Source organism: Tyto alba, unplaced genomic scaffold (genome assembly GCF_018691265.1).
Source record: "Tyto alba isolate M040663 unplaced genomic scaffold, T.alba_DEE_v4.0 Super-Scaffold_26, whole genome shotgun sequence".
NCBI classification, from domain to species: domain Eukaryota; kingdom Metazoa; phylum Chordata; class Aves; order Strigiformes; family Tytonidae; genus Tyto; species Tyto alba.
The window spans coordinates 5,469,546-5,478,588 of NW_024881300.1; the positions used below are offsets into that span (position 1 = coordinate 5,469,546).

At 54.6% G+C, this 9,043-nt stretch overlaps 1 long non-coding RNA gene across 1 annotated transcript in view; it reads right to left on the reverse strand.

The window, feature by feature from the left end:
* Positions 1-525, reverse strand: part of LOC122153909 — a 47,095-nt gene extending 46,570 nt beyond the window's left edge. The window contains exon 1 of the long non-coding RNA XR_006165768.1: positions 332-525. This is a non-coding gene — a long non-coding RNA (uncharacterized LOC122153909). The remainder of the gene's footprint in view (positions 1-331) is intronic.
* Between the last annotated feature and the right edge of the window lie 8,518 nt (positions 526-9,043).

A 9,043-nucleotide genomic window follows, 5' to 3' on the forward strand; every position in this document is an offset into this window, starting at 1 on the left:
GCTGCGGGGGCACACGGGACAGGTTTCGTTTACTGCCCTGGAGCCAGGGGTACGGGGGTGTACCCACGGCCCTGACGGGGTGCCCCGGGCCGAGGAGGGGCGCGGTGGGTGCGCGGGGCTGCGCGGGGCTGCGCGGAGCACGCCCGGCCGCCTCCCGCCTCCCGCCGCCGGGAACTCCGCGGAGGCTCCGCCGCGGCTCCGCGCCCCCCCCCCCCCCCCCCGCCCCTGCGCGGCCGCTCCTCTCCGCCCAGCCCGCCCCACTCCGCCCGCGCTTTCCCTCCACGGCTGATCCCGGAGCTGTTCTCCGCACCTCCTGCTCGCCCTTACTTACTTTTAACAAATCACTACAAGCCCGCGGAGCAATCAATAGCTCTGAACGATCGCGTTTGACCTGCTTAAGGAGAGGAAAGAGCAATAACGCCAGCGCCGGCCCCTTTTATTTTTCGCACGGTCCGTCCGCCGCGTCCCGCCCGGCCCCCGCGCTCCCTGAAGGCACCAGGTTCGCGGCCGCGCAGCGCTGCGGAGGGGGTCCCACCGCCTTCAAAGCGGGGGCTGCACCGGGCTTCCGCTCTGCCTGCCCTAAATTTCCCGCCCCGTCCCCCCCCCCGTCCCCCTGCTCCGGGCTTGCACCGACACCCTAAGGAGCGGGCTGAATCCTGCCTCTCGGGAGGGGCGGGAGCGGGGCTGCGTGCAGTGCCACGCCACGCCACGCACGCCGCGCCCCCCCCAGCACTCCGTTCCCCTCTCCTTCCCCGGGGGGCCGAGGCCCCTTCGTAGGCGGGGAGCGGCTTCTCTGCCCGGGCGCGCTGCCGCCCGCCCCCCCGGGCCATCCCTCACCCACCACCTCCGCCGTTCCCAGCCCCCCCTCCGCCACACTGGGCCCCAGTTACGGCTCGGGTTTCAGGGCTGCACCGGGGCGGCAGCAGCGCCGGTGCGGGGAGGGCAGAAACCCACCCACCGCTGGGGCGGCCGTCGGGCCCCCCCCCCCCCCCCCCCAGCCAGTTTGGTGTCCCCTCCCCGGTGAACGGGAGCCGCGCTTTCTGCCTGCGGGGTGTTCCCAGCCGTGGGACAGAGGCACGCATTCCTCTGGCACACTCAGTTTAGCCCCGGCTGCACTGAGAGGTGTTTCCTATTCTTTTGGGGAGAGCACTTCCTTCCTTTTTTTTTTTTTTTTTTTTTTTTTTTTCCCACATTGAAGGAAATGTCTACGAACTGTCAAAAAAAAAAAAAAAAAAAAAAAACAAACCAAAAAACTTAGAAAACTGCCACAGCACTAGGTGTCCCCAGTTTACGTTACACACCGGCTGCCTTTCTCGCCTTCCCGTGCTGCCCGCACCCTCCTCACCCGCACACACCGGCAGCTCCAGCCGCCTCGCACCCCGCGGTGTTTGTTGCTCTCAGTGACTGTATCTCCTCCCCGGCCCGGCACACCGGAGCTGCCGGTCTCCCACCCGACGAGCGGCCGTGGATTGCCGCGGGCTTCCCGCTCCGCACCGCCCCAGCTCCGAATCTGGGCACGGGGTTACCCCTTAGACCTCTTCCACCCCCAAGCGAGGTTTTACCCTCGGTGACTCGCCCCGTGTCCCCGTGCTGGCCAGCTGCAGGTGAGAATCGCTATTGGAAATCAATGCGTGTCACCGTCCCGATAATGATGGCAGAGCTATAAAAACCGGCCATGGAGAAAACGGCGGATAAACCGGGCCAAAGGCCGCCGATACGGGTAGCTCTGGTCATGCTCCCACTCATGTCCTAAATCACGTCCCCTTCCCCGCTCGCTTCCACCGTGGAGCCCTCCCCGGGGCCGGGCGGGCAGGGCCCCGGCTCCCCGTGCGCCGAGGAGTTTGTAAAAGCAGATTTCCCTCGCTAAGTGCTAACACCAGCTGGTTATCCGCGAAACGGAGCACGCTGGGTTTCTGTTACCCGCCCTGAACTAGATTTTGCAGCTCAGCTCCACGGTGGCCGAAAGCCGAGGGGAGCCGAGGGCAAAGCGGCGCTGCCCCGACGGGGCGGCCCCCCCCGCCGGCCCGGGGACCGGCACGGCTCCCCCCAAACCCGCTCCCTGCAGTTTTATCCGGCGTTATTGCAGATCCAGCCTCTTCCACCAAACAACAGATGCAGCCTCTAATGCAAATATTGCCATTTCCCTGCTGAATTAGCCTTGTCACTTAGCCCAGAAGCTGGCAGCGTTAAGCCAGCTTGCATTTTAATTTGGCCCTGAAGTTACTTATTTCATTATTGATCAAACATAATGCTGAATCAATGTTCATCTTGTTACCTGGGCCATTTCCATGTAATACAGTGATAGCACTGCCTGGAGTTACTCATTCCCATCCCAAAGTGACTTTACCATAAAATCAATGCTTGTTTGTTACTGATATAAGGCAGCATCCGTGGGATGAAGAGCAAATATAGCAGTTGCGCCATTGTGATCTAAAAGTTTGGACGGAATATGTACATGAATGAAGACTTTGATATTTAAATGTATTTTATCGGCATTAAAATCATCCTACCCAGGCCGATGGGACAGAAAATCTCAGGCTGCAAGATGAGGGTCTTTGATACTGTAGGTGTTGCCATTCGTAAACGCTACCTGGGACCTAATGGGGGACTCGCTTCTAAACCAGAGTATCATTACACAGCAGATGTGGGCTGTAAGCTCTTCCGGGCGGGGACGGTTTTGGAAAAATAGTAATTAATACAATAGTAATTAATGATTGTGTCACAAGATTAGACTCCGCGCAGTGTTATCTTCAGTGCAGCTGCTGCTCCTTTTCTTTGCTTGTGTTTTCCCCTCCAGCTAATAAACCCAGTTACAAATTACACGAAGCTGTCCGCATCCCCAGCTCTCCCACGCGGCGGCCGGAGAGTGCTGAAACGTCTCACCCGGGGAATGCCCCACTTCGCTTCCACGCAGACACTAAAGGCGGCCAGAACCGTCGTTCGAGTTGCATTTCCCCCGCACGACACGCCGGCAAGGCCCGGTCCCCGTCCCGAGGGGGAGGGGGTGTCACCTCCCGGCGGGTTGGGGACGGGGGAGGAGGGACGGGGGTACCCCCGGGGAGCCGGAGAGGCACCGGCCCGTCGGGACCGTCCCACAGCGGCGGCCCCGAGGCGGGGTCAGTGTCCGGAGCGGCCTGAGCCCCCCACGCCGTGCCGGGGCTCCCCGCTGCACCGTGCCGGGGACCGGAGCAGCAGGAGGGGAATAAACTGGGTTTAAACCCGCTGGTAAAGCTCGAGAAACCCGGGCCATCCCCGGCTCCGGCTTACAAAGACTGCAGCCCCCTCGCCGAAGCCGGTGCCGGAGCGTCGCACATCCCCGCAGCCGCGGAGGGAGGCGGGGGCTCGGGGGGCGTGGGGGGTGGGGGGGGATGTCCCCTGCCCGCCCGGCCGATAAGATGCTGGCGAGAAAAGAAGGGGCGAGAAATGGCGAGGGGAAGTTTCCCACAGTTGCGTGCACCCTGTGCCCACTTCCCCGCTCCCGGGGAGCATCCCCGGGTGGGGGTGGGAGGCAGAGCCACGCCGGCACCGGCCGCGCGAGAAACCCGCCCATTCCGATGGACGGTGGAAAGTCTAACCGGCTGCAATAAAATATACTGGCATAAAATTAGGGAATTGCACTCACAGATTGTAAATCACCTAAACGGTCAAACCACAGATATGAATCACAAATTCCTATAAAGATTAATGTTTCCTAAGATTCACAGCAATTATGCATTTTTTTGGACAAAAGCCTTCTCCCAACCTCTCATTCCTGAGCGCTGCTTTTTTTTTTTTTTTTTTTTTTTTTTTTTCTGAAGTCTTTCCAGGTTTCTGTGCGGTTTCTAATGAACGATTTACCAAAGGAAAGGTTTTATTAACACCTCTGAAAACTATAAAGCAAGCTTAATGGGAGGGAGAAAGGGAGCAGATAGGAAGTTAGGTAACACAATATACTGACCTATTGGCAACAGTCCGAACGAAAATCAACAAAGCACCACAATGGTGAGAAAAAAAAACAAAAAAACAAAAAAACCCAAACCAACCAAAAACAAAAAACCAACCAAAACCACCTCAGAGAAATGAAGGGGAGAAAATAACACCCAGAGGCCAGCTTTGCCCAGGCGGGGATGAGGCTGCTGTTCAGGGCTGCCCCCGGAGCCCTTAGCATCGGGTGATGGCCCCTTACCTTTGCTTACCCCCTTGTGGTACACAGTGCAGTAAAAAAAAAAAAAAAAAAAAAAAAAAAAAAAAAAAAAAAAAAAAAAGAAGCAGAAGAAGAAGGAGGAGAACACAACTGTGAGCAGAAAGGGGACGTTATTTCTCGAGGAAATAGGCTGGCAGGAGGTGTACAGAACTTTAGGTCTCTCAGGCACTATTTTTCCCTTCTCGCCTCTGTGCAGAACTGGAGATAATAGTTGGGGCTGCAGGTAACGGAGTCTGATCTTATTCAATTCCCCTAAATGGCCTGGAGAGCACTTAAAGCCCGGAGAGCTTCTGGCCAGCATTTTCTTATTAACTAATTTCACTTCGATCCTATTAAAGTGTATGCTTTATAACCTTCAAATGAACCTCTCCCTTCTAAAACAAAGCCATTACCTTTTAATGACAGAGTAAAGCTTTTAAAATGTTGCTCCCTCCTTTCCTAACATTATGGGGCGCGTGGCGCACAAGCAGCCCCGGAGCACCCACAGCTACCTTGTGTCCCCCCCAGCCCCCACCTCCTGCACCCACCATACCCAGGAGGGCTGGGCCGAGGTTCAGCAGTCCCAGCACCCGGAAAGGGGCGGCGGAGCCAAGAGGAGCCATGGGCAGAGGGCGCTAGAAAATGGGATTGGGGAGATTTGCTTTATTTAGCTTTGGGAAAATCTCTGCAATAATGGGTTTTAAATGGATACATATATTTACCATTTCAAACGGGTTCTGCTGTTTCCTGGTAACGCTCACCACAAATGGTAATAATAAAAGATGAAGTATTTTTTCTCACCTTAGGTCATTAGATTTACAGACAAGGTACTAAATCATTTTAGCTCCCCAAACCTTGAAGGAAAGGCGTGCACACAGTCCCGTCCCCTTCACTTCTCCTCCCCCTTCTGAAGAAACCTGCAACGGGAACAGAGACAAAACAGTCGCTGAGGATCGAGGAATGTCTCCCTTTAATAGTTTACTAATAATAACAATCATAATTTTAAAAAAAAGTTGACGCTGGCTACAGAGCGCAGATTGTCAGTGGCCTCGTCCCAAAGCCTTAACATGAAGGGTCATTAATTGTGTTTTCTTTCCAAATCATATGTCAGTGCAATTAACAGATTCTGATCAAGAGACTCCTTTCAGATTGATTCCATATGTGATAAGGAATGTGCAGCTTGTTATCTATCTGTCGCCTTGGAATTATGGAAAAGCTTCAAACGTGTAATTTGAAGAGTCTTTTACCCAGCGCTTTGATCTTTCCCTCTATTTTTTTAACTCTTTTTCAACTGCGGCCCTTCTCCTAATTCCCTTGTTTGTTTACCCCCCTCCCTTCCCTCGGTGGCTGCGCCCCGTCCCCGCGTGTGCTGTGGCACGTCGCGGCTCCCACCCGGCCCGGCCCCCGGGCATTCCCCGGTCCCAGCCCCACCACTTCCAGCGGGCAGCCTCCGGCTCCCAGCCGGACCCTGCGGCAGCGAGAGACACCCCCGGGCCGGGGGCACCTCCCGGGCCGTGTCCCCCGGTCCCCTCCGTGACCTGGCGGAGAGGGGCGCGGCGGGGCGTGGGCGATAGGAACCGAGGGCGGGCTGCCGGGCGCGATGCTGCCCACGGACGGGGCCCGGCCCGGCTGGTCCCGCAGCCCCGGAGCCAGCTGCGGAGTGGGGGAAGCCCAGCTGCAGCCGGAGGGAGGTTTGGTTTTAGCTCGGCGACCGTGTGAGCCAGCCGGGAGAGGAGGGAGGGGAGGCCGGGGGGAGGGCGGGCGCGGAGAGGGTGGGGGGGGGAGGAATGGGGGGGGTGTTTGGGGTAATAAATCAGGAGCCCCTCTCCCAGCTTTGACAGGTCCCGGCCAGAAGACACGTGTCTGTCCGGCCGAGGAGCGCTCCGCCGCCGCGGCTCCCCCGGGGGCGGCCGTCGGGCCCCGGCGCGGCTCCCCCCGGCCGTCCCGGAGGACGAGCAGGCTCCAGCCGCCCCCTCGCATCTCCCTTCGGCTCCAGCCAGGCAAAGCGGCTCCCGCTCGGCTTCGCTCTCCCCCCCTGCTCGCTCCTCGTCCGCGGGGAAGGCGCTTTGCCCCCTTCCCCGCCCCGCTCCCGCCGCCGCCCCCCGCTCGCCCTGCCCGGCCCCGGGCTCGTCCCGGCCCCTCAGGGACCCTCCCGCCCGCCGCTGCCACGGGCGTGCAGCGCTCCCCGCCGTGCCCACTGATCCCGCACCCCCGCCCTACCCCCGGGAAGATGTCTCCTCTTCTCCCTCTCTCCCCCATCGCTTGCTGTCTTCTCCGTTTTGGTGTTTTTTTTTTTTTGTTTTTTTTTTTTTCCTCCCCCCCCCCCCCCCTCAGCCAGGAACTGCATCCCTGCAGATTTCTCCTCCCGTCCATTTGGTCCGGCTACGTTTCCTCTCCGTTTCCTGCCCATTAATAAACCATCCCTCACCCTGACCTGGATACATTCGCACCTATAAATTTCTCGCCTCCCGTGTCTCCCCCCGCGGCTGCCCACCGCCACAGCCCCGCACGGCCCCGGGGACCCCCCGCTCCCGCATCGCCCCGGCCGCCTCCACTCCAGCCCTGCCCGCCACTGCCGACGGCTCCCGCGGAGGACAAACTCATATCGATCGTGCTGTTGATTAACAATCACAAAATAATCCTGCCAGCTTTGAGACTCCGTGCCAGGCGTGCAGCCACAAAAAGACGGGCTCGGTAATGCGGGACACGCGTGTGCCTCCGTGCTCGCCCGTGGGGGGCACGGCCCGGCCGTAACACCGAGGTGGTGAGCACGACCGCATCGAATGGCGACTGGTTTGTCCGATTTTTCATATTTGTCCCTTTTCTCTCCCGGGCAGATATTTTAAAAAGTTGTGGTCTGCATCCAGACTCACCGCCGACCCCCTCAGCACCGCATCGCCCCAGCCGAGCGTTTTCTACAGAAAAGTTTAAAGCAAATCAAGACGTGTGGTTCGCTGCCTGTTTTCCTTCTGAATTAAAAAGAAATAAACTTATAACTGAATTTAATATTGTTATCTCCCTGGCATTATACTATCAAAAGCTATTACAGGAGCAACGTTGAATAGAAGAAAATAAATTCCTCCAACCCAGAGTTGTTTTTGCACTAGATTAGCAGATAGGAAACGCTATAAAGATGAACTTAATACGATTAGAGATGTTTCCTACAGATTTTCATATATTGATTCAGGGAATTTTAATTCTGGAGCTTGCTTTGCTATAATCCGCATTTATTACAAGCTGATATAGTTTTATTATAGCAAGCTATCAAGGTCGACTCCTTTAACTGCATAATCTGACATGAATTTAATTTTTAAAGAAATGTAGTTATAAAAATCCATACTGTGGGCATAGTGGTTATATTGTACCTAAATCATATTTTAAAGGCAATAAATCCAGAGAGTATTTAGGAGGAGAGGGGAATGTGATAAAACGGCTCTCCTCCACTACTCAACTCCTCAGAAGACCCTTCAAACTTTTTTTTTTCTTTTTTTTTAAAAAAGACGGAGTATTAAAAAAAGCAGATATGGGTGGCAGGTTCAAGTCCCCTCTCCTCTGCCCGCAGTCACAACCCCACAGGTTGTGTGAGCTTTTCCCGTCCCCCCCAGGCTCCCCCTCCGCCCGGCTGCAGCCGCGCAGGGCACTGGCGCTTGCCAAAGACGCGCCGTGATTGAACTGTATTTTAACTACTCTTAAAAGGCTAAATTGCAACTCACACGCTGGTTTCAGAGAAGGAGCGGGAGGGGAGGATTGGGGGGGGGGGAGGGGAACGGCAGAAAAAAAAACAAACCGTAATTTAAAATGTGTTGATCATAAAAAAAAATCTTATTCGGTAATTAAACCGTATCTTGACTCCCTCCCAATAGCTCCTTACAAGCCAGTGCCACTGCTCCCTTTGCAAATGTTGCACGTACCAGGTACTTCCTTCTAAGCCTTGTAGTGATTCAGAACAGAGGGAATAAGCAAAATGATCATAAATTTCCTAATTAGAGATTTCGCACCAAGACAAAAAGGTGTTAATGAGTTTAATTCCAGTGCCTGTCATTGTCCCTTTTTTCACACCACTTATTTACTAATGGCCCAGAGGGCTGCTCCCGTCTCTCCTTTGTTAAGATTTTAATTTGCCTTCTTTTCTGCCTTTGATGTAAAATTGTGACCTACAACTCTTTGAAGTCCCTTATTAGGAGGAAAATTAACTTAGCTTTTCCACTGTATCTGCCCACTGTTAAGCCAGACAAAATGTAGAGAACTCCTTAAAGATTCAGTACATTAGGAAAATTTTCAAGGTAGCTCTGGAAATGCAAATTAAAAAAAAAAAAAAATCTAATAGACTTTTAAATCTATATTAGGAGATGTAACACTTGCCAGGGCCGGAGAGGGGGAAGGGAAGCAGGGAATATCTTAATAAAGAAAACAAAATGAACCCGGGCAAGTAAAGGCTGTAAATTTGCAAACCTGAAAAGGGGGACTGGGGGGGAGGGGGGAGCCTTTATTTTTAAATGTCACAACTTTTTCCTGTCCCTCTCGTGTGCCGCTCACAGCTGACACCCTGGCTTCCTATGCTCCGGGGGAGGGGGGGGGCGCTACGAAAGAAATTATATCTAAATCTATCTCTATATAATTAGAATACCATGAGGCAGGGTTAAACCTTTGTAAAACACACAACTGATTGGCGATCGCTAAAACGAGATTTGAAAGCAACTCAAATAAAAGATCGCGACGTCAGTAAACAGATTTAGGAGGAAAAAAAAAAAAAAAAAAAAAAAAGGAAAGAAAAAAAAGGAAAGAAAAAAAAAGCAGCTAGTGACAAACCCGGCGAGAGCGAGCTCTGGGCATGAGAGAGAGAGGGAGGCAGAGGGAGAGAGAGAGACTTAAAAGAAATAG